The sequence below is a fragment of the Polypterus senegalus genome, chromosome 12 (assembly GCF_016835505.1).
Source record: "Polypterus senegalus isolate Bchr_013 chromosome 12, ASM1683550v1, whole genome shotgun sequence".
In the NCBI taxonomy this organism is placed as follows: domain Eukaryota; kingdom Metazoa; phylum Chordata; class Cladistia; order Polypteriformes; family Polypteridae; genus Polypterus; species Polypterus senegalus.
The window spans coordinates 127,816,446-127,843,332 of record NC_053165.1 but is presented as its reverse complement, the minus strand read 5'-3'; the positions used below and the strand labels follow the sequence as shown (position 1 = coordinate 127,843,332).

The 26,887-nt window shown below is 39.6% G+C and overlaps 1 protein-coding gene across 1 annotated transcript in view; it reads left to right on the top strand.

Annotated features, from left to right (window-relative positions):
- The window catches only part of malt3 (MALT paracaspase 3), a 130,778-nt gene that overhangs the window by 22,696 nt on the left and 81,195 nt on the right, over nt 1-26,887 (top strand). Inside the window, 1 exon segment of the mRNA XM_039773400.1 lies at nt 16,397-16,475. The gene's annotated coding sequence lies outside the window, so the exon portion shown is untranslated.

The following is a 26,887-nucleotide window of genomic DNA, read 5'->3' as shown; positions in this document are numbered from 1 at the left end:
CTAAGGCATCGTGCAATGCCCAGTTTGTAATTATGTTTTGTGGTTGTCTTTATATAAAAAGATTTATATGTTACTTATTTAAAAGCCAGATTGAATGTTATTTACTTGATTTATTTACGTATCTTCCTACAGTGTAAAGTCACAAGTGGACTGCAGAGCTTCCTGTGTTTGGATCATCACAGGCATGCTGATAAACTACATGTTTACTGAATTGACTTCAGCTGCAGGTGGAAGCTCCACACAACTGTTGTTACGGTTCTGCCGTTGTCCAGAAATGGTTTCATAACCTTTATGACGTTAGTCTTGGAAAGTCTTTCTCCTGTGGGGTGACTGGGATCTTTTCCTGAATAAGATCAAAACACAGTTGCGTAAGGGTGCTACAGGAGCACCGTCATCATGGCACTGCCAGATCTAAACAGCAGTATGGTGAATTGCTTGAGTACTACTGAAGTGACTTTAGCTGCATGTGGAAGTCCCATTTTAATTATGGTACCAAGCAGAGTACAACAGTCTATTAGCCAGCGAAAGCGCTGTGAAGAAGCTGTCTGTTGTTATGGTCTTGCCTTTGTCCAGTCTGATAACAGTCATGGGACATCATATCTTTGATTGCCTGTACAACAAATAGTTCTGAGCAGGCATCAGCCAAAGCACTGCTCTTATGAAAAGAATGGAGATAAATGCCATCAACTCAGAGAGTGAGAGGCAATTTCATTGTACCATGTGAATGTCACTGAGAGAATAAAACTGAATAATAAAAAGACAAGCACTAACTTTTACAAGTAACCAAAATTTACACAGGGTGTTACAGACTTAAATTAAATGTATGTTTTTATTATATTATAGTAATAATTATAATAATAGCAGCTCACTACTCAACACGTGAGGTACCTGGTTTCGATCCCGGGACTGTTGTGTTATAAGGCGGCGGTCCTTACCTCAGCACCATTCAAGAATACGTAATAAACTCCCTGTTGATTGACATTTGAGCTTGGGTTTTTAACTCATTGACAGCAACATGTAAATCAAATATTTTTTTTTTCTTTGGTTACATCCTTGAATAAAAATGCACGTGTTCATTTGATATTTGGACTAAAGTCTTCACACATTATACACTTCACGTCAATATTAGTATAACATGGAAAAAATTTATGCTTTAGGTATGTGTTCAGCATTTCTTGTCTCATTTCCTTTCATCCTACACTTACCCAGATCTTTGTAGACGTGGAACACACATGAAATGCATGTATTCAAAATAACAATATACTGTATTATTTACCTAATTCAACTCCAGGAACCTCACATGCAGATAAAAGGAGCCTTGGCTTAAGCTGGGAGGACTTTTTGCCCGTCAAAGCAGTGGATGAGTCAGCAGGCTGCTTGCTGCTTGTGCTGATCGCCGCATTTGCAAAACAAAAGACGCTGATGGAGAGGTGCGAAGGGATTTATGGTGCGCTGGGATTATGACTTTTTTCGTAGGCTTCAAGGATTCTAGTGTTAATTGTTTCTGCTGGTTGGCTTCCTCCACGTGCACTTCCTGTGGCTCTGTGAGCTCCAACATCATTTGCTTGGTGGCCTTTGAAAAAATAATGCAAGAGTTGTAAGTGCAATATTTTCTGAGAAACGCAGCTGCTTTCCCATGTCTACTGTCAGCTGCCAGCCCAAAGCTGTGGCTAAGAAGCCTGTGTTTGCTGTAAACTGTGGGAGGTCCTTTTGGCCAGCATTGATAAATCAGATAGTATTACCTTGTAAGGTGTCAATCCTTACTTGCATTGATAGCTGTGGCAACTTTGTTTGTAATTGCCTTTAGTACCTAGTCGTGCTGTCCACTGTAGCGACATTTTCCAAGGACTTTTGGGCAACTGCTCAGAAGGTGTTCCAGGGATCTGATCCTGATGCAGTGGTGACATAAGGGAGATTCACTCTTCCCCAGGCATGCAGGTTAGCTAGACTTGATAAGGTGTCATATAAAGCTTAGACCAGGAAATGGACCTCATAAAAGTTAGCCTGCCAGATATTCTAAGAGGTGACCTTCCATTGCAATGCGCCCTCCTACTTCGTCCACTTTCCTTGCTGCTTGAGATCAACCATCCCGCCGGCTATTTTTTTGTCTATGCTTTCGCGTATATCTTCCTGAATCACTTCGTGTCTTTCTTTGCCACAGGCTTTGCCCGCTTATCTCAGGCTTGACTCTGCTATCTGTGGTTCTTTGCCTGCCCTGTATCTCTGGCCTGTTTGTACCTTAATGCCAGCTGCTGCCATCTTGGAGTCACTGAAGTTTTGTGTGTGCCACCACAGATTATTCTTGAAGACTTTAGAATATAAACAATATGTTTCCATTGTTCTTTTGTGATATACTTGAGACCAAACGGAAAAACTAAAAACCAGTACTAGAACATGTGGAGAAAAATACCAGGTATACCAAGATGACCCAAAAGGCAGAGTGGGTTAGGTATTTGGTTCATCAAATGGCACTTCTTGGGAGTAGGGAGTATGATAAAGTCTAAGGAAAATTTTTATACTGAGTACTAGTACTTGGGGTTTCTAGAGTTGTATCTAACATTGGAGAGTATAATCATCTAGAACAGAGAAGATATTTTTTCCAACCTAAATGGAAATACAGTTAGGTCCATAAATATTTGGACAGAGACAACTTTTTTCTTATTTTGGTTTTGTACATTACCATAATGAATTTTAAATGAAACAACTCAGATGCAGTTGAAGTGCAGACTTTAAGCTTTAATTCAGTGGGTTCTACAAAAAGATTGCATAAAAATGTGAGGGAACTGAAGTATTTTTTAACATAATCCCTTTATTTCAGGGTCTCAAAAGTAATTGAAGAAATTAAATAACTGGAAATTAAATGTTCATTTCTAATATTTGGTTGAAAACCCTCTGCTGGAAATGCCAGCCTGAAGTCTTGAACTCATGGACATAACCAGATGCTGGGTTTCCTCCTTTTTAATGCTCTGCCAGGCCTTTACTGCAGCGGCTTTCAGTTACTGTTTGTCTGTGGGCCTTTCTGTCCAAAGTTTAGTCTTCAACAAGTGAAATGCATGCTCAATTGGGTTAAGATCAGGTGACTGACTTGGCCATTCAAGAATTTTCCACTTCTTTGCTTTAATAAACTCCTGGGTTGCTTTGGCTCTATGTTTTGGGTCATTGTCCATCTGTATCATGAAACGCCGCCCAATCAATTTGACTGCATTTAACTGGATTTGAGCAGACAGTTATGTCTCTGAACACCTCAGAATTCATTCGGCTGCTTCTGTGTCACATCATCAATAAACACTAGTGTCCCAGTGCCACTGGCAGCCATGCACGCCCAAGCTATCACACTGCCTCCACCATGTTTTACAGATGATGTGGTATGCTTTGGATAATGAGCTGTTCCACGCCTTCTCCATACTTATTTCTTGCCATCATTCTTGTAGAGGTTGATCTTGGTTTCATCTGTCCAAAAAATGTTTTTCCAGAACTGTGCTGGCTTTTTTAGATGTTCTTTAGCAAAGTCCAATCTAGTCTTTCTATTCTTGAAGCTTATGAGTGGCTTGCACCTTGCAGTGCACCTTCTGTATATTTACTTTCATGCAGTCTTCTCTTTATGGTAGACTTGGATATCGATATGCATACCCCCTGGAGAGTGTTGTTCACTTGGTTGGCTATTGTGAAGTGGTTTCTCTTCATCATGGAAATGATTCTGCAATCATCCACCACTGTTGTCTTCCAAGGACGTCCAAGTCTTTTTGCGTTGCTGAGTTCACCAGTGCTTGCTTTCTTTCTCATGATGTACCAAACTGTAGATTTTGCCACTCGTAATATTGTAGCAATTTCTCGGATAGGTTTTTTCTGTTTTCGCAGCTTAAGGGTGGCTTCTTTCATCTGCATGGAGAGCTCCTTTGACTGCATGTTGTCTGTTCACAGCAAAATCTTCCACATGCAAGCACCACACCTCAAATCAACTCCAGGCCTTTTATCTGCTTAATTGATAATGACATAACGACGGAATTGCCCACACCTGCCCATGAAATAGCCTTTGAGTCAGTTGTCCAATTACTTTTGTGCTCCTGAAATGAAGGGATTGTGTTTAAAAAAAATACTTTAGTTGCCTCACATTTTTATGCAATCATTTTGTTCACCCCACTGAATTAAAGCTGAAAGTCTGCACTTCAACTGCGTCTGAGTTGTTTCATTTTAAATTTATTGTGGTAATGTGCAGAACCAAAATTAGAAAAAAGTTGTCTCTGTCCAAATATTTATGGACCTAACTGTATATGGAATATCCATCCATTCATCCTCTTCCGCTTATCCGGGGTCGGGTTGCGGGGGCAGCAGCTTAAGCCGAGATGCCCAGACTTCCCTCTCCCTGGCCACTTCTTCCAGCTCCCAAGGCGTTCCCAGGCCAGCCGGGAGACATAGTCCCTCCAGCGTGTCCTGGGTCTTCCCCGGGGCCTCCTCCCGGTTGGACGTGCCCGGAACACCTCACCAGGGAGGCGTCCAGGAGGCATCCTGATCAGACGCTTGAGCCACCTCATCTGACTCCTCTCGATGCAGAGGAGTAGCGGCTCTACTCTGAGCCATTCCCGGATGACTGAGCTTCTCACCCTATCTTTAAGGGAAAGCCCAGACACCCTGCGGAGGAAACGCATTTCAGCCGCTTGTATTCGCGATCTCGTTCTTTGGGTCACTACCCATAGCTCATGACCATAGGTGAGGGCAGCAACGTAGATCGACTGGTAAATTGAGAGCTTTTCCTTACGGCTCAGCTCCTTTTTCACCACGACAGACCGATGCAGAGCCCGCATCACTGCGGATGCCGCACCGATCTGCCTGTCGATCTCACAGTCCATTCTTCCCTCACTCGTGAACAAGACCCCGAGATACTTGAACTCCTCCACTTGGGGCAGGATCTCTCCCCCAACCCTGAGAGGGCACTCCACCCTTTTCCGGCTGAGGACCATGGTCTTGGATTTGGAGGTGCTGATTCTCATCCCAGCCGCTTCACACTCAGCTGCGAACCGTTCCAAAGAGAGCCGAAGAGCTCGGCCTGATGAAGCAAACAGGACAACATCATCTGCAAAAAGCAGTGATCCAATCCTGAGTCCACCAAACCGGACCCCTTTAACACCCTGGCAGGGCCTAGAAATTCTGTCCATAAAAGTTATGAACATAATCGGTGACAAAGGTTAGCCCTGGCAGAGTCCAACTCTCACTGGAAATGGGCTCGACTTACTGCCGACAATGCGGACCAAGCTGTGACACCAGTTGTACAGGGACCGAACAGCTCTTATCAGCGGGTCCGGTACCCCATACTCCTGGAGCACCCCCCACAGTATTTCCCGAGGGACACGGTCGAATGCCTTTTCCAAGTCCACAAAACAAATGTAGACTGGTTGGGCAAACTCCCATGCACCCGCCAGGATTCTGCTAAGGGTGTAGAGCTGGTCCACTGTTCGCGACCAGGGCCGAAAACCACACTGTTCCTCCTGAATCCGAGGTTCGACTATCCGATGGACCCTCCTCTCCAGAACCCCCGAATAGACTTTTCCAGGGAGGCTGAGGAGTGTGATCCCTCTGTAGTTGGAACACCCCCTCCGGTCCCCTTTTTAAAGAGGGACCACCACCCCGGTCTGCCAATCCAGAGGCACTGTCCCCGATGTCCATGCAATGTTGCAGAGACTTGTCAACCAAGACAGTTCTACAACATCCAGAGCCTTGAGGAGCTCCGGGGTATCTCATCCACCCCGGGGGCCCTGCCACCAAGGAGTTTTTTGACCACCTCGGTGACCTCAGTCTCCGAGATGGGAGAGCCCACCTCAGAATCCCCAAGCTCTGCTTCCTCATTGGAAGGCATGTTAGTGGGATTGAGGAGGTCTTCGAAGTTCTCACCCCACCGACCCACAACGTCCCGAGTCGAGGTCAGCAGCGCACCATCCCCACCATATACGGTGTTGACACTGCACTGCTTCCCCATCCTGAGACGCGGACGGTGGACCAGAATCTCCTCGAAGCCGTCCGAAAGTCGTTCTCCATGGCCTCTCCAAACTTCTCTTATGCCCGAGTTTTTGCCTCAGCAACCACCGAAGCCGCATTCCGCTTGGCCTGCCGGTACCTATTAGCTGCCTCCAGAGACCCACAGGACAAAAAGGTCCTATAGGACTCCTTTTTCAGCTTGACGGAATCCCTCACCGCCAGTGTCCACCAACGGGTTCGGGGATTGCCGCCATGACAGGCACCGACCACCTTACGGCCACAGCTCCGGTCAGCTGCCTGAACAATAGAGGCACAGAACATGGCCCATTCGGACTCAATGTCCCCCACCTCCCTCGGGACATGGTCGAAGTTCTGCCGAAGGTGGGAGTTGAAGCTACTTCTGACAGGGGACTCTGCCAGCCGTTCCCAGCAGACCATCACAACACGTTTGGGCCTACCAGGTCTGACCGGCATCTTCCCCCACCATCGAAGCCAACTCACCACCAGGTGGTGATCAGTTGACAGCTCTGCCCCTCTCTTCACCTGAGTATCCAAGACATATGACGAGCACAGAAGTCCAATAACAAAACAACGCTTGGGTTCAGATCGGGGGGTGGCCATTCCTCCCAATCACGCCCTTCCAGGTCTCACTGTCATTGCCCACGTGAGCATTAAAGTCTTCCAGCAGAACGAGGGAGTCCCCAGAAGGTACGCCCTCTAGCACCCCCTCCAGAGACTCCAAAAAGGGTGGATACTCCAAACTGCTGTTCGGCGTATACGCACAAACAACAGTTCAACAGTTAGGACCCTTCCCCCCCACCTGAAGGCGGAGGGAGGCCACCCTCTCGTCCACCGGGGTAAACCCCAATGCACAGGCTCCAAGTCATGGGGCAATAAGTATGCCCACACCTGCTCGGCGCTTCTCACCAGGGGCAACTGCAGAGTGGTAGAGAGTCCAGCCCCTCTCAAGGAGATTGGTTCCAGAGTCCAAGCTGTGCGTCGAGGTGAGTCTGACTATATCTAGCCGGAACCTCTCGACCTTGCGCACTAGCTCAGGCTCCTTCCCCTTCAGTGAGGTGACATTCCATGTCCCAAGAGCCAGTTTCTGTAGCCGAGGATCAGACTGCCAAGGTCCCTGCCTTCAGCCACCACCCAACTCACACTGCACCCGACCTCCTTGGCCCCTCCCATAGGTGGTGAGCCCATGGGAAGGAGGACCCACGTGACCTCTTCAGGCTGTGCCCGGCCAAGCCCCATGGGTGCAGGCCTGGCCACCAGGCGCTCGCCATCAAGCCCCACCTCCAGGCCTGGCTCCAGAGCGGGGCCCCAGTGACCCGCGTCCGGGCAAGGGAAAACGTTGTCCAATGTTTTTGCTCTTCATTGGAGGTTTGTTGAACCGCTCTTTGTCTCATCCCTCACCTAGGACCAGTTTGCCTTGGGTGACCCTACCAGGGGCATAAAGCCCCGGACAACATAGCTCCTAGGATCATTGGAACACGCAAATCCCTCCACCACGATAGGGTGATGGTTCAAGGATGAGTTTTTTTCCTTGGGTGAGAAATAACAAAAAAGAGAGTTGATTAGAGTAGGTAGAGAAGCAAATATCCTCAACACAGATAGTTTTTCTTTTATTAGTACATAAATAATACTGTAGCGAGTAGTCTGTACAAATGCACTGGGTACATTGTTAGCACAGCACTGAGACAAAGCCAGGAAAGAAACCGTACCAGATGAATGTTCAGGGCTTGCTGGTTTATGCAAATTAAACTTGCTTGCAGTAGCGATGGGCAGGGTACACAAAGAGTGGCACTGAGTCTGTTAGACAACAAAAAGGAACAGTATCATGTCTGTCATGGAGATTGAGCTGTGAAGTGAAAGATGGAAAGTTCAGCAGCATTTAAGGAAGATGTGGTTAGCAAAATCTATAACGCTCGACTGCAGGTGCCAGATGCTGTGGCTGTAAGTACAGGTGATTCTTTTCCAGAAGCAAAAAGGGAGGGAGAGAAAAGTAGAGGAAAAAGTGACATCCTTGAGTTAAAGACACGCTTGAAATGATGCCGTCCCTTAGTCGGTTCAAATTCTAGTACAGGTCAGTTAAATGATCTGCCACAACAAGAACAGAGAGGATGTGGGCACTTAATTTCATTTGTTCTTTTCTGTACAATGCATACTTCACTCCTGTCTTGAGCCTCACTCCTTCATAAAAAGTTCTTCCTTTGGTTGTCTACATTAGCGACTGATGTGTCTTCTTTACTGTAGTCATGAAGATGTCACTATAGTACATTTACAGGGAGAAAATATTCCCAGAATTAAACATATTCAATTTGTTGTGTGGGCCAAATACATTTTCAGCCTGTAAATGTAATTGCAGTTTGCAGTAAGTTAAGGTAAACACACAATTCAGTGTTAGAACATAATTATCTGGCTATGGCTGTCAAATTAAAGGCATATTAATATAACTTAAATAAACAGGAACAAATATATGCTTGAATGTACAACTGAAGAAAAAATATGAAAAATAAATGCTTGAGTGAACAATGTAACCAAATGAAATAATAACATTATAGTGCTGCAACCAAAGAAAAATGGTGTAGTATGTTTTTTCTGGTTCTCTTTATCTAACATTGCATTTTGTCTACAGATCTGAAACCATTCATTATGACAAATAAACAAAAATTGGATTGCAGGAAAGGGGCAAAAACATATATTGCAAAGTGTTTTGTAATGCCTATAGTAATAGAATGCATTGTATTTTTCATTCCAACAGATAGTGTATCACAAAAACATTAGTACTGCTTTTACAAATTCCATTCTAAATGGCATATAGCAGAGGCATAGCAACCGGATTAATACATAGATGCACACACAGATGTTTATCCTTTTTTAGGTTGGATATATATACATACATATATACAGCATAAACTGTTTATTTCAAATGTATTTAATCCTTTAAAGAATTATCCACTTTTGCTATTTCCTGTTCACATTGCAGACTTTATGGATTGTCAGATTCTTCCTGGCAAATGAAACACCAGAATTACTTCTATTTTGTGTAAAGTGATTCTACTTTATGTGTTTATTTATATAATAGTATGTGTATAACTTTTTTTTGAATACAAAATAAATAGCAGTACTCTCAGATCTGCTTTACATACTTTAGGGTCACAAGCAGTAACCAATCCTGGACAGGGTGACATTCTCACAAACACCCACACTTAAACACAGGGCAGTTTGGAATAAGCAGTTAACCTAATGCATATTTTTGGATTTCAGAGGAAGAGAAAAATAGTTGGAGGAAAAAAAAATCACACACACAGAGTACATACAAACATTTGCCCATGGTATTTATTTTTATTGATGCAGCTTCTGTATCATTGGTTGTCTCTCTCTGGAACTACTTGGTCTCTTCAGTTATTTTATTAGATGACATTAGTTATAATAATTTGGCAATAGGAAATAATATAGTGTCCAGTTTCACACCAGAAATATTACTGTATCCATTAGTAATAAAAATGTGAATGCTTAGCACTCCATTGGTGACCTGTTTCATTTACAACAGGTACTGTCTGGTATGCAGCCCCTGGAGGTTGTGTATAGGCTGTGCCCATGCAACTATTTGGCTCTTTCTACTGTTCATGTCAGCTTAGTGTCAATTTCACAGTGACGACTGAGTGCATGACACTGTTCTTGTTCTAGCCACAAGCCAATATTTGGTGATTTCTGTAATACTATAATGTTTCTTGGGACAAGAAGAATCTGCAACTCCTTCTCAAAAGAATAGGCTTGAGACTATTGGCAGCTCTGGTAGTTTATGGTAGATTTTGGGTCTTATGGCTGACGACTACGACTCTCCAAAACTCTCAGATTTCTACAAATAACCCCTACTCCTCAGACCAAGATCCATCAATAGTCAAGAGCCAGCTAAATCATATTTCTATTGTTTTATGTTAAATATATAATTTTCATCCATCCATTGTCTACTGTCTATCTATTTTCATTTTCTTTTCTCAAATACATTTTAGTTTTTTTTTTTTTTTAGTTGTTTTATTGTCATATGCTAGAAAGATATTATAATTCTCATTCAGATGATACTTTTTCACCTAGTAAAATGCAATTGATAACTATTTCTTGACATTACTTTGAATGATTGTATTACATTATCAGATCTATTCCAGATTATAAGAATATGCTTCTAGTTAATAAAATGACACAAAATATTTCAAGAATTCAGTAGTGCGTGTCAAATTGTACTCCACAAATTTAACTTTAGACTTTAGAATTGTCTGTTAAAAATTTGTTTTAATGACTAAGTTACCTTATTTGATTACAATATGTTACCTTTCCTAATCAGTACAGTGGAACCTCAGTTCACGAACGCCTCGGAACACGTACAAATCGGTTTACGACCAAAAAGTTCACCAAACTTTTGCATCTGTTCACGATATGAACAAGCCAGTTTCCCTTTCGGTTTGTGCACGCCAATGATTTCCGCACGTGTTCAGTCTCTCCCTGTGCATTCCCTGTGCAGGGAGCTAGAAAGAGACAGAGCGAGAGAAAGAGAGACACCCGCACACGAGAGAGACACACACACACACAGGCGCTCCCGCGAGAGAGACACACACAGGCAGGCACCTGAGAGAGACACACACACAAGCGCGTGCCGGAGAGAGAGACACACACACAGGCGTGCTGGAGAGAGTGACATACACACAGGCGAGAGAGAGAGAGACACACGCACACACACACACACACACACACATATACACACGAGAGAGAGACGGATGGACGCATAAGGCTGAGAAGGCAGTTAAAGAATGCACCAGGCTTGTTTTTAAAGAGACAGATCCGAGCATTGTTTTAACCTCGTTGTATTTAATGAAGATTTTTTTCTATTGGATTTTAACCTCCACTTCACTTCAGTTTACAGTGATCGGTTCGTAGTGTGCATTGTTGCAATGTTACTTTTCTTGGTGGTTTATTAAATTACAGATTTTTCAAATGTTCATTTTTTTCCCTGTGTTTAAACCTCATTAAAAAATGTGTTTTTAGCGAGCGGTTCGTAACACTATAGCGCAAACTCTTGCAGTGTTGGTTTTCTCTGTTCAAGGTTTTCTCAGTGTTATTCAATGTTTTTACATTTAGTTTACTATTACGCTGTGCATTCTATGGTGTAATTAACTATGTTTGTGCTTAAAAAAATATATTTACATACAGTTCGTACGGTCTGGAATGGATTAATTGTATTTACATACAGTCCTATGGGGGAAATTACTTCGGTTCATGACCAAATCGGTTTACGACCAGAGTTTTGGAACGAATTATGGTCATGAACTGAAGTTCCACTGTATCTACCTTTCCATGTGGAAGTATTATGTAGGATAGAGTTATGGCACTGAAACATGTTGTTGATGCAAGACTGATAATTTGAATACTCTAATGTTCTTCTTAAGTATTTAACACTAGAATTACCAAAGCCTACGAGAAAGCTTGTAAATCCGGCCCACCTTAAATCCATTCTCACCTCTCCGTCAGAGTCTTTTGTCCTGTAAATGTGTCGATTATCAGCAAGCAGCCTGGTATGCCATCCCCCTGCCCACCGCTGCAGTTCATTTCGCAAAGAAGTTTCTCAGTGCTCAGTGTTTATCTTTGAGTGAAGTGTTGGAGCTTTATAGGGTTGTGCACAATTATTAGGCAAGTTGTATTTTTGAGGATTAATTTTAATATGGAACAAACACAGTGCTATCAGTCAATCCAAAATGTTAATAAACCTGAAACCTGAATGTTTCACAGCGGAAATGTGAGTGTGAACATCATCAGGGGAATACATATGTGCACAATTATTAGGCAACTATTAGTGTGCAGATTTATTATGCAACTAAAGGAAAAATGAAAATTTTCCCATCTCACTTGTTTATTTTCATCTGTTATAGTGAGAATAATAAACAAACACCTCAAAATTTACAAATAAACATCTCTGACATTTCAAAAAAATAAATCAATCAATCAATGACCAATATAGCCACCCTTCTTTCCAATAACAGTCATAAGCCTTTCCATTCATGGAGTCTGTCAGTTTCTTGATCTGTTGACGATCAGCTTTTGTGGAGCAGTGACTACAGCCTCCCAGACACTCTTCAGAGAGGTGTATTGTTTTCTCCCCGTAAATCTAGCGTTTAAGAAGTGCCCACAAGTTCTCGATAGGGTTTAGGTCAGATGAGGAAGGGGCCATGTCATTATTCCTTCATCTTTAAGGCCTTTACTGGCTGGCCACGCAGTGAGAACTTCGATGCAAGTGATGGAGCATTGGCCTGCATAAAAATCATGGTCTTTTCCTGTATCACTGTTTGAAGAAAGTGTCTTGAAAAACTGGCAGTAGGTTTGGGAGTTGATTTTGAGTTCATCTTCAATGCAAAAGGTCCAACTAGCTCATCTTTAAAAATACCAGCTCATACCAGTACCCCACCTCCACGTTGGGTGGAGCTCTGTGCCATTACTGATCCACAGGTCCATCCATCTGGTCCATCAAGAGTCACTCTCATCTCATCGGTCCATAAAACCTTTGAAAAAATCTGTCTTCAGATATTTCTTGGCCCAGTTTTGACGTTTCAACTTATGTTTCTTGTTCAGTGGTGGTTGGGTTTCAGCCCTCCTTACCTTGGCCATGTCTTTGAGCACTGAACACCTTGTACTTCTGGGCACTCCAGGTAGGTTGCAGCTCTGGAATATGAAAGTACTGGAGGATAATGGGTTCCTGGTAGCTTCACGTTTGATTCTTCTCAAATCTTTGGCAGCTAATTTGCGTCTTTTGTTCTCAACACGTTTCTTGCGACCCTGTTGACTATTTGCAACAAAATGTTTGATGGTTCTGTGATCACACACCAATATCTTAGCAATTCAAAAGTGCTGCATCCCTCTGAAAGACTTTTTACAATTTTGACTTTTCAGAGTCAGTTAAATCTCTTTTGGCCCATTTTGCCTGAGGAAAACTAGCTGCCTAATAATTCTGCACACCTTGATATAGGGTGTTGATCTCCTTAGGCCACACCCTCCCTCATTACACAAATACACATCACCTGGCGTGCTTAAATCCAATAAGCATTCAAGTTAATACAGCTTGGAGTTGGAATATACGCATTAAAAATGATGATATGGTCAAAATACTCACTTGCCTAATAATTGTGCACTGTGTCACCTGAGGCACAGCCAGTAAATATAGTTGCTTCAATTAGGTTGTTTTGTAGAGATGTGACCTGAAGTCTTGTTCCGTTACAAAGTTTCGGTGGTTGTAAGTTTCGCGTCCTTGGCGAAGGTCGTAAACGAAAGAAGACACCACAGTGAACACAGAAGAGAACCCGTGGATTAAATAAAACCTACACAATAACTGTAACAATCGTAACAAATGAACAATAAAATAGAAGAGAACCCGTGAATTAAATAAAAAGGTTGCTTTGTTGGTGAAGCAAGGAAAAAGCACTTTCTTATATGTCGTTCGTTTTAAAACAGTGCAGAAGCTGTGAAAAGCTGCTTCCTTGGCGGCTTCGTAAACGAAAGAAGACACCGCAGTGAACACAGAAGAGAACCCGTGGATTAAATAAAAAGGCTGCTTCGTTGGCGAAGCAAGGAAAAAGGACTTCCTTATATATCGTTCGTTTATAAAACAGTGCAGAAGCTCTGAGAAAGCTGCTTCCTTCGCAAAGTAAGGAAGCGACTGAAGAGACGGCGGGGACATGGTAAGTGTTCGGCAAGGCAGCTGAAGCGCTGCATTATGGGATCTGTAGTTTATTGTGTTACCAGTGCTTCATATCCCGGGCCATTAATAACAATAATACAGCATATAAAATGATCTCATGGGCGGATATAATTACGCCCGGGCGGATGTTGCCTCGGGCCTTGAGTTTGACACATATGGAGTAAATAGAACTTTAAAAGATATATTTTTTCGTACATCGAGCCCCCGTGCTATTGTGGTTTTGCTTGCATGCCTCAATAAGTCATCCTCCCCTCGCTCTTACTTTTTTACCATTCATCTAATGAATACACTGAGTATGGCTTTACCAAAACAATCATTGATGGCGAATAAAGTATCCATTATTCGAGTATGTAGATCGGGGTATATATATACATATATATATATACCCGCGTATTGCAGCGGAGACGTAGTGTGTTAAAGAAGCTATGAAAAAGAAAAGGGAACATTTTAAAAATAACGTAACATGACTGTCAATATACAGTAATTGTTTTGTGAGTTTTACTGAGTGTTGCTGTCATCAAGGATTTGATTATCATTATTTCTTTCAATCAGGTTCGTATTTGTAGGATGTGTTGTGTTCAAGTTACATTCCGTGTTTGTCAATCGTTGTAACGATGACAGGTTTCATTCATTGATTCGTTTCTTACTGCATCAATAAACAGCTCGTCTTCTTCTTTATCTGAGACCCAACACACTGCATGCACGTTTTTTTTTTTACACTGTCTTCCTTTAGCGGGACATTGACTTTTTCCACAGGCTTCATTCATCGATTCATTTCTTACTGCATCAATAAACAGCTCGTCTTCTTCTTTATCTGAGACCTGACACACTGCATGCACGGGTTTTTTTTACACTGTCTTCCTTTAGTGGGACATTGACTTTTTCCACCGTGTGCTTTGTTTCCACAGTAGCTGCATTTATGAATATGCTTGTATGTATCAGACGCTTCATATTTTTTGCTGCCTTTTCAATTGTGTAATTCGTTTTTTGTTCAGCGCTCTTTGGAACTGTTGCTTTTTGTCTGTGCACTGCGTCAGTTCACGTGAGTCGCTCGGTGTTCATGCATCAAAGTTTCCCAGCTGTGCTGGTGCCATGTCGTGCTATGTCCATGGCTGTATCTAATGTTACCGAAGTCCCGGCACTTAAAACTTTCTCTCGCAGTTTCGCTGAGTTTGTGCCAAACACCACCCTGACCATCTCATTTTCCTCTGCATAAGGACAGTCCTTCACCCGTGAATATTTACCCGTGGCAGTTTGCTATTGAATTGCCGCTGACGGACGGCCTTATATGCGTAGGCACTAAATTGCAAACGCCAGCGACAGCCTGTCTATGAACTTAATTTAAAGTTTAGGTTTACATCGTGCTTTGTTTCCGAAGTAGCTGAACTCATGAATATGGTTGTATATGTCACTCGCTCGCTTCTTATTGTTTCGCTGCCTTCTCAATTATATAATGCATGTTTTCTTGCGTGATTACGTGGAAGGCGTGATGATGTCACACGAAACTCCGCCCCCACGGGTTTCAAGCTCATCTCCATTACAGTAAATGGAGAAAAACAGCTTCCAGTTATGACCATTACGCGTAGAATTTCAAAATGAAACCTGCCCAACTTTTGTAAGGAAGCTGTAAGGAATAACCCTACCAAATTTCAGCCTTCTACCTACACGGGAAGTTGGAGAATTAGTGATGAGTCAGTCAGTCAGTGAGTGAGTCAGTGAGGGCTTTGCCGTTTATTAGTATAGATTGAAAAAATTTAGACATGAAATGTACAGTGTATAATGTGTGAAGCCTGAAATACAAATATGAAATAAACACTTTCACTAAAGGTACAAGTATAACAAAAGAAATGCCTAAATTTTGTAACATTTCTAAAATATGAAAAAGTTTCTGTTTTAACAATGTGTTTACACAGATTACTGTAGAAATGGAACACACATGAAATGCATGTGTTCCAAATAACGATCTATTATTTCCACTCTAAAACTCCAGCAGTTCACTCCCAGATAATCAAACAAGGTATGAGCTGGAAGAACTTTGTGAACTTTCTGCAACAGTGGGGGGATGGAATAGCCAGCTGCTTGCTGCTTGTCTTAATCGGCACATTTACAAGACAAAAGATGCTGACGGAGAGGTTCGAACGGATTTAAGGTGGGCTGGATTTACTAGTTTTTTTGTAGGCTCTGGTAATTCTAGTGTTAATAATGAATGATCTATAGCCCATAATTGAACATGTTATTCAAGCTAGTAGTACAAAATTTGTAAATTGAATGTTATAGACTGAAACCTTATAATTGTATATGTTAATTATTATATATGTAATGTTAGCTGGGATTAATAATAATAGTTCATTTTACTTAAAAGTACTTTTCATAATAATCAAAGACACTATATATACATAAATTAAAACAATAATACAGAATAATAAAACAAAAACTAAAAAAACTAGTTATTATAAATGATACAACAAACACAAAAATATTCCTTATTAGGTTATTTTTTATTCTAAATAAAGTTTGGGTTACTAATATTATCATCCAATAATTTGTAGCATTTGTCAGACAAAATCTTGAAGAGGGCTTTTATTTTTAATACTGTAATTCAGTACAGCATGGTAGAATTCTGAGATTTTGGTTTTCTTCTCAGTTTAAGCTCTAATTTTTGTCATTTTTAATTAGGAGTCTGTGTGGTATCATTAAATTGAAAATCCCTTTTCACTTTAATATTTTTCTCTGAAGAGGAACTGCTTTATCAAAGGTAAGTTTCACATCCTAATTAAACTGTACTTAGGTTTGAGGTTCTCAGAATATCTTTTGTATATATGAAGTGCTTTTGTTATTTAGGGACGTATTAGTTAGTTATATTAGGTAAGAAATTATAATTATGAAAGTGACAAATGTTTTCTTATTCACAATTTAATTTTTGTTAAAATTCCACACCCTTTCCGTTGTCTTTACTTATTATACTTGAGCTATTTTAAATTTTTGTCTGTTCTGTACAACTTACTATTTTTTAAAAATACCTTATTTATATTAAGACATTGTCCTAGTCAGAGCAGAGCAGAATGTGCCATATTGTACATTATGTGCCGTACCATACATTATAATTTCTGAACATAATTTCCATTGGTGATGTCACAATACCAGAATTTTTGTAATTGATACCAATACCAGTGAAATTATTTGATACTTTTTATTAAAATACCTGTATTATTGAAGTGAACAATATTGAGCATCTTTCTGTAACAAAATATAAAATATATAAATACTAACAATAACATACTTTAAAATACTGCTATATCTATTTAGTGTAATCCAACTACCATTTAAGAAATCAAGTATTCGCATTCATAAATATCAAAATACAATGCAGGGCTTAAATTTTAATGTGTGGCAGAGAAAGAGTTCCCCAAGTGTAACAGCAAATGGATGTTTATAGTCTTTGGGGATTTCAGCATAGGGTTTCTGCTCAGTAAGTGAAAAATACTACTTAAAATCCATAATAAAAATAAAAATTCAAATATTATTATATCTGTACTGTTGAATTAATGAATTCCAATATAATTCTGAAGATTTCCACTTAATCAAACCCTTTAAAGCTGTTTTTGTAACAGTAAGCTTTAAGTCTCTTTTGTCAGAGAACTACTCCATTAGTTTTATAACATTTCCTTTTGTAAGATTTATATTTACATCATAAGCTGGTTAAAATATTATTAAATATCAATATTTAACAGATGAATCAAATTAATTCAAATGTCAAAAATCATACATTTTCCAAATCTGTCCATCCTTTTTTATCATTTGTCCCAACTTTAAAGCTTCCTGTGTGAAATCAAACTTGTCAGTTTTACATTAATGCTTTATTTCAGAGCTCCTGTTAAACAGCCTTTGTTTTTCTGTTTTCAAGGTTTCTTACATAAATGATCAGACTTTGATATTTCTTGTGCCTGTGCACAAGACTAGAATTAGAAAATGAATTGGACTAATGTTACCTGTACTCAGATTTAAAACTTTGAGACAAATTTACATTTTTCAACATACCATTCAGATATGTGATGTATGCTTTTAGTTATGGGTTATACTCAAGAACATTAGTTGGCTTTCAAAAAGCAAACAAATGACAAATTTAGCATTTGCAGATTCTTATTTATCAATGAAGCATATGGTTTTGCTTATCCTGCTAACTTCATGTTTCAATGATTATGTGTTTCTGTTAAAACATGTCATATTAACCTTCTTATCATTGCATTTAATTCCCAAAAAAAACTTAAAGTGCTGGATTTTTTTTGGCATGAAAAATTACATTTTTATTAAATCTCAAAAGTATAATAGTGATACAAATAATAATAGTAACGATGAGTAAAAATAAAAATATGAAATAAACAATAATACCAAAAATAATAATAACAGTAATAATACTACTACTAATGGTGCCAAAACAATATATAATCTCAAAATGAGTCCTTTGTGTGGTAAATCTTAAAACACAGTGAAAGACACAATTCAACATCATAGTTGGTGCAATAATAGTGTGTTTCTTTTCGGATTTTCTTTACAGATTTATCAGTTTTTGAACAGAACACTGCACATGTATGAATTGGATTCTGTTTTTTTCTGGTGGAGGTATATAATCAGTAAAAAGTCAACCAGTAAAACGTTCTGGATTGTCCCTTAATGTGCCGGGTTGACCGTATCTCTTTAGCAATAGTGTGGACGGTGGATGTGCGGCAATGATTTGTTCTACAAGTTGGCATGTAAAGTTTGCATGAGATACTGTTTCGCCAACTTTTTGTTTGTATAAGACAAATGCATTCCAAATGCACTGTACCACCAGATGATGAAATATCTTTTTGTAGTGTTTCATTTTTTGCCCCTATATAACCGGTGTGAAGGATACTGGGGCATCAGCGAGCCACAAACACACAAAGAGTCCCAGGTTAAAATAAAGGAATGGTTTATTATAACTACCTACTATAGTAACAAAAACACACATACAAACACAGGTCTTCCTCTCCACAACACTTTCCTTCTCCCTACAGCACTACCCTCCTCCACTCCACTCCACTCCACTCCGAGACATCTGTCCTTTTCAGTGGACTGTCTTTCCATCTCTTCCGGTCCTTCCTTCTGGGTATGATCCTTTTCTCCTTCCTGGATGAGAGGCTTCTAACAGGCAAGGATGGTAAAGAACCATCCCCTCTTCTGGCCAGGATGCCCATTCCAGGCCCTTTGGCATCTATCTACACATGATAGAAAATCAATTCCTGATCTGCATGATCTATGTCTCCCATTGTGATCTATGTCTCCCATTGTGCTATTGTAGTTGACCACAGCACAAGGCTTCTTAACCTGCTTGTTGCCTTTTGCCTGTGCAGTGACTGTAGCTGCATTATGTATAGTGCTAAGAAGACAAACATCTTTCTTGTCTTTCTATTTCAGCTTTACCTTTTTGCCAAGCTACTAACACACCTCGCTGTAATTTAGCTCTGCCAAACTCTTTAGGCATGTCACAATGTTTGGAATGCATTGTTCCATATCTGTCAGTCTTTCTTTTCAGCAAGATATCAAGTAAGATGCAGCAAGAAGCACCTTCATCATGGGAAAGGCGCAATATAAATAAAATGTTAATAATTTTATTATTAAATAGCTCAGATAATGTATAAAAATTGTCCATGGTTAAAGAGTAACCTTGATCCAGCAGAGCATCTATCAAAGTCTGCTCCAATAACGTAGCAACACCATACTGATTGTATTTCGGATCAAACATTGTCACTTTTCCTGTATACAGAACCAAATTCCAAATCTATCCCATTTTAAGTTCACAAAGCTAGTAAAACTTTGTGCCAAATCTTGCTCTTTTTGATGCAATGTATTTATCCATGACAGTGTGTCCTTATAAACCATGAAACTTTCATTGATGCTGACATAATGGTCTGGAATGTAAATGCTCTTGACATTTTGTTACAATGGCCTGGTATATCTCACAAATTTTCTTCAGTTTGGGTGCAGGATGGGTATTCTCATCAAAATCTTCATTGATGGTAAAGTGTAAATATTTCATAATTAGTGAAAACCTACACTCAGACATAATTTCTCCAAAAAACGGCAGCATTTATAGCACTTTTACACCCTAAGTGATTCTCGGTTCTAACGCTTACGCAAGGCATTGTAATAGGTGGCCAGGAACCCTCCCCCGCCTGGATGCCTGGAGGAAGGCGGAACTGGGAGAGCGGCACTTCTTTTCCCTGGGAACCTGGCGCTCTTGGTCTCTGGGAGACAGCACATCTGGGACACCAGAAAGTGCTGAAAGACCAGGGATGGTTTATGCCCGTAGTGCTTCCGGATGCAAGGTCAGCACTTCTGCAACACTGGGGGGTGCTGCCGGAAGTTCATCACCAGGCACCTGGTGCCCATCCGGGACAGGATAAAAGTGGCCGCCTTACTTAAATCAGGGAGCCGGAGTCGGGTGGAAGAAAGACGGAGCTTGTGAGACAGGAGTGGAGGTGGCCGAAGGAACCAAGGCCTGTGCAGTCGTGTAAATATTTGTGTAAATAAACGTGTGTGTTGTGGACACTGCGTTGTCGTGTCTGTCTCTGGCCGGGCTAGCTTTTACAACATATCTGTACATATGCCTGAGGACTAACGCTTTTAGCAAGGTTTTCACAACCCGCGTAACACTCGGGTCTAACGTTAAGAAGGCTGATAGGGAGATGTCCTTTCAAAGCATTGAAGCACTAAATAAATTTTATTTTGGTATTAACCGAGAATCTCATGTCATTGCTGGTGGACAAAAATGTTTGGACCCTTAACTTAATATTTTGCTGCCCAACCTTTAGATATAACAACTGCAAATAAGTGATTACCTTAGCTCTCCTTGATTCATTGGCACTTGTCAACAAGTAGTTTATCCCACTCTTCCTGAGCAAACTGCTCCAGGTGTGTCAGGTTTTAAGGCAGCCTTCTCCAGACTGCTTGGTTTAGTTCTTTCCATAGATGTCTGTTATGATTAAAATTAGGGCTTATAGAATAGTCCAATGTTTAGTTCTTAGCCATTCTTGGGTGCTTTTAGTAGCGTGTTTTGGGTCATTATCCTGTTGCAATTTCCATACTGGCCAGAACATTTTCACTCCAGAATTTCTTCATAGGCTTTAGATTTCATTGTTCCCTGAACAGTCTCAAAACAGCCCCAAAACATAACAAAGTCTTCTGCATGTTTCACAGTAAGTATGGTATTTTCTTTGAAAGCTTAATTTTTTTTTCCATCTGTGGACACATAGCCGAAGTGACTTGCCAAAAAGCTATAGTTTTGTCTCATCTGTCCAAGGAATATTCCCCCAGGAGCATTGTGGCTTGTCAGTATCCACTTTAGTAAATTCCAGTCTGTCTTTTTTTAGTCCTTCATCTTCTTCTATTGAGCCCACTGTAACTCAAAAAGCCTTGACCTTGCAGTTGAGCTTGTATCTCTTTGAAACTTGTCCTTGGCATCCTTCTGCCCATTCTGGGCTTGACTTTCTTTTTGTCATGTTTGGGGAGGTTGGGTACATTCCCTTGGATCCTAAGCATCTTAATATTTGCAACTGTTGTCACAGGAACATCAAGCTGCTTGGAGATGGTCTTATAATTTTCTTTCTGATCTCTTCGGACAACTCTCTCCTTTGCCTTTTCTGGTCTATGTTCAGTGTGGGACACACAATAATACCAAAGAGCAGAGTAACTACTTTTCTCCATTTAAATATTCTGAATGACTGACAGCTAGTTTGAAAAAAAATCACTGTAATCCAATTATTTATGATTTTTTCTAGGGATACCAACAAATGTGTCCAGGCCGTTTTAGAATATCTTTGTAGAATAAGGAATATTTTCTCTTTTCACACTTGCTTTGCTTTACTAAATGATATATCAAAGGCATTCAGGTATACATTGGAATTGCTTTTCAGTTAATCACTTTTCAGGAGTTTGTAGCGGGACTACATAGGAATAATGTATTCAATATGTGCTGAGTGTGTGTTATTTCCATTGTTCCGTTTACTGTTCGTTATGTGTACATCAGTGAATGTTGTCCCGATAAGTGCAGAGGGGACGGGTGAGGGAGAGAGACCACAGCCCCAGGATGGAAAGCACCTGTTCACATTCAGTTACAACTGGCTATTTTTACTTTACTATTTAAACGATCATGAGGGAAAGAGGAAGAGAGAGGAGGGATGAGAAAGACGGAGATTTCATTTAACAACAGATCATCAATTCCTGCTATTTTTCACAATACGCATTGTAACCAGTTTGTTTCTCATTCCGCTGGGTTCACTACAGCTCAATTATCGCCAGAAACCCCAGGGTTGGACTTCATTATGCACTATACGCCAAGGAAACATGCCGAGATTGTTCCATTTATTTGGGAGATTCAAACGCATCCATTTTTTCTTGATCAGTCATCCGTATTCAGGACAGTAATATACCTGGACTCAAGTTCACTTCAGCATTCATTCTTTATTGTTATTTATGTTTTGAGTTTGTTATACGTTACAGGGGCAAGGGAGGGTTTGTTATTGTATACATGGTGTTTTCACATTGCTGCTTTGGTGGAGGGATATACATATCTATATATATATTTTCTACATGTGGAATTTGCATTCTTTGTTATTGTGTTTCATTTAATATATTTATACACCTATTTTACATATCTACTTTTGTGTGCTTGTGTTTAAACCGTCGATTGAGGGGAAAATATTATTTGTTAGAGGTACGGCTTGGTATATGTAGGTTCGCCACAGTAATTCATCCAGGCCACAGGTCTTGGTAGTGTAGCTGCTGGCTGGGTAAGGGGTCGGCCGTTACAAGGTATACAGCACTTTTTCTATGAGCTGTAAGGGTACTAACAAATTTGGCCATGTCTGTACTTGTCATTTTCGAAACAATAAAACAGTACTATGAGATTCAACCAGTTTAAAAAAAGACCAGCTCTGTGTGCTCCCTTGACACTTATCTTCCTCTGCAATAACATTTCACATTTCTTCTTGAAATACAAAATCCAAGTAAACTTTTTATGTCATATGGTTGGTATAGTGTTCATTTAGTTTTGTACCTATGTGAAAGCTCCTTGCAGGAAGGCCAAGTGATTACCTTTAAGTTGCCTAAAAAATTACCTTTACCTCAAGAAAAATAGTATCAGGAACATGCAATAAAATTATTATTTGCAGATCTCTTTTGTTGTCACAAACATGTTAGAAACACAGAAGACATGTTTTCTTATATCAGAACTTTTGCTGCTTCAAAGACGACATATTCAGTTAGTTTTTAGGCTTTTATTTTCCAGTGATGCCTCTTTCCCCATTGGTTACGTTATAAAACATCAGGACTGGCTGGGTATTTTTTTTTTAATTTACAGAAAAAGCTTAACACAATTTTACATATCTCTGAAGAATAGATCAGCCCCTGCAATTGGCAAGTTTACAATTTGTGGATCTGCCTAACCACAGGTTTGTCATCAATAATTAAATGGAAATTATTTTGCAAGTTTTGTGACCTATTGTGGAAAACCATAGACAACACTGTTGTCCTGCTACTTAAATATACTTTAACCACAGAAGTACTGCATCATCGGGCAGTTGCAAAGGCTGCTGGTGTGTTTTAGTTTCAATACTTCAGTTCACAATTGGATTAAAATAACATGCATCGGAATACAGTTTTTTCTTGATTTATATTCTGGTCCTTTGCCTGCTTGTTTGTGTAAATTGATATGCATAGCCATTACAATATTACAAAACTTTCAGGAGGCAGTTAATGGAGGATTTCATTTCATAAGTACACCACCATCTGTGAAACTGGACTGTGTAGTGAGTGTTTATCGTTTTGTGTTTAGTGGTTTTGTTGGATTTAATTTGTTCCGTGACATTATTTTTGTTGTTTACTACCATAAATATACACACAAAATTATTTGCACAGCCATCTTTTTATCTTGTGTTTCTCACTACTTTTTGTATCTTATGTAGTGCAAAATGCTTACAATATACACTAATTGTGGGTCCAAAATATATTGATGGATTTGTGGGAGTCCTGCTCCCCAAACCCTCGAGAATCAAAGAATTACTTCAACCTGTAAAATATCAAACTTATCCTTTAAAGATAAGGCTGTTGTTTTCAATATAATTACCAGTCCTTCTTCAAAGGCTGCTTCTTGTAACTTGATGTCATTCATCTTTGCACATACTCTGTCTTCTTTTTGTCAACATGTAGCACTTTGCACACACATGTATCCATATACAGTATTAAAATTTATTTAATTAATGCAAAAGTCAGATTCTTCTTAAGATTTTTATGAACTGTTTTTGCTCTCCCAATTAACAAAATGTGGAGGTAAATATGAAAAAAATATGCATAAAATCTCATAATACTTTGATTAGCGAGGATACTGCACAGGTTTTAAAAGTATTAATTTTGGTAGTACCAGAGTTGGAGATAAGACATCTCAATTTACTATCCTTCTACTGTTCAAAGTTTCACATTAACCATTATTCTTCCCTTATGCAAATTGTAAGAGTAGGATTTATTAACAACTGCCAATGGCTAACTATGTGAAAAATCGTTACCGTATATTAGTAAACCCCCAATTAGACACTTCTACTGGGTGGTGCATGGAAAAGTGGCTGATGGTTTCTTGGTTGCTGTGCATTATTCAGCAAATATAGTAGTATGCTACTTTTTCTCCAGGATATTGTTCCACAATCCCTTAATATCAGTCTAAAAAGAAAGACTGTAATGTGTTCATGTAGATAATTATTAATACTTGATTGATTTATTTTGATATTTGTTTTACTTATTTCTCAACATTGTCTTCTCATTGACATTTTTCATCATCAGCCTAGGATTTTATTTAAATTGACAATACTATATATAACATATTAAATGAGAGCTGGATTTATATATACAGTAAAACCTCAATTATCCATCACTCGATTAACCATCTTTCTCCATTAACCTTCAGGTCCAAAAAAAATGTGCATGCCAGCAACTACCTGCTACTCTACTATTGCTGCTATGCGGTACGCTGTGAGCTGGGCACATTGGAACAATTCTCCCTTGTGCTAGTGCATTGTGTTCTTCCCCAACACCACATGTCAGGCCGCATTTTGAAATCACTGTTATTACCTTGTTTTAATAGCGTCTCATAGCCTTTTGTTCTATTATAATTAATCTACTATACATTGTTATGGCTGAAAACATAAGCGTGTGGTTTAGGAATTTTTCAGAAAAAGTTGAAATTATTAAACATTTACAAAATGGTAAAAGTCCTTCAAGTATTGCTTCAATTTACAGAGTAGGAAGAACATCAATGAATAATATAAAGCATGATACCGACAAAATTAAAAAATGTGTTAAAAATGGAAATCACTGACAGTAATGTTAATGTATTAATGTCAAATGTTCTCCTGTATTGTAATTCTCTTTTTAAATTCTGTTATTATATTTTGTTAATATATTGTGATGTGCAGGCAGCTTGTGATGCGCTGTACATAAGCAGAAAGGGCAGAATGCTTTGCAAAGTGAAGAGCTTCTGTTCTGTAGTGGGTGGGCTATCTGTTAGGAGATGAGTGACAGGAGAAGTTGGGGAAAAAAGGAAGGTACAGCAGAAAGAAGTTTTGAGTATGGAGACAATAAGCAGAAGTGTTTGCAGTACAAAGAAAAAAGGAATGTGAGTGGCAAGAGATAAACTGATTGGTAGGGAAAGCTTTCTTTTTTTCTTTAGAGGTGTGCTCCATAAAACCCAGATAACGGAGTATAAAACAGGACACCATTTGTTATGGAACGAAGACTCCAAGTAAAATGTTAGAAAACTCCAGTACCTCTGGGTTGTGTTTCCTTATTATGCTGGCTGTTACAATTTTATGTGAATGAATTCATTTTGTTAATACTATTTTCTATTTTGTTTTGTAAATAAATATGACTATTTGCTAATCTACAGTATATAATTTTTAAAGTAGCTATTCTGTTATCCGTCTTTTCTCTTATCCGTCACACCTCAGTCCCGACAGCTGACTGATAATCAAGGTTTTACTGTATATAATTTTACAGAGTACTGTATATGGGTTGTTGCTTTTTTTTTTGCAGTATTCTTTCATTTAGCAGGGACTGGAAGGTGAGGGAACATATTAGTGATTTGCATGTTAACTGCATATGTTAACTGTTACAGCAGTTCTGGGTTATTGATATTATTGTATTGTTTGGATATTTTAAATGCACAGTAACTGCTTACAATCATGGTTAAGTCATACTATTCATGTCTTAATTATATATATTATGATTAAAGACCCATACTGAAGAAGGGTTTATTTTGGTGAGTGCGGCTCAAAGAACTTTAAATGAAGCAGTTTGTTTCTAATTTGGAGTTATTGGTCCTTCGGTAGCGCTGCTGCCTCACAGTTAGGAGACCCGGGTTCGCTTTTCGGGTCCTACCTGCGTGGAGTTTGCATGTTCTCCCCGTGTTTGCGTGGGTTTCCTCCGGGTACTCCAGTGTCCTCCCACAGTCCAAAGACATGCAGGTTAGGTGAATTGGCGATTCTAAATTGTTCCTAGTGTGAGCTTGGTGTGTGTGTGTGTGCGCGCCCTGCCCGGGGTTTGTTTCCTGCCTTGCGCCCTGTGTTGGCTGGGATTGGCTCCGGCAGACCCCCGTGACCCTGTAGTTAAGATATAGCGGTTGAATAATGGATGGATGGTCCTTATACCTTCTAGTCTGCTATAGTTATAGCTTGCAAGATTTACAAATTAACTCACAATAATAATGAAACAATCTATCCCCTTGTAATAATAATTACTGATAACAACCAGCTTTTTCACTACTGTCTTTGCACAATACTCAAAGAAATGAAAGAAGTGGCAAAGAATTCTGAAAGAATAAAAAGATATACTGTACATCCAATTACAACTGAAACATTAGAGACTACTTAAAATCAGTCTGTTCTTGAAGAAATAATTTATAGAAAACCTGTCATTCTAAGCTTTAAATATACAGGTATGTTTAAGTGTGTGATATATACTGTATCTGTTGTAAAATTCTGATATCTTCATATTTGAATTTGTCACAAATCTATTGGTCAATTCTACGTTTCAAGATTCAAAAGGGTCCTTACTGTAAAGTGTATATTGTAATTTACAGTGTTTAGTACTTTATTGAATTGT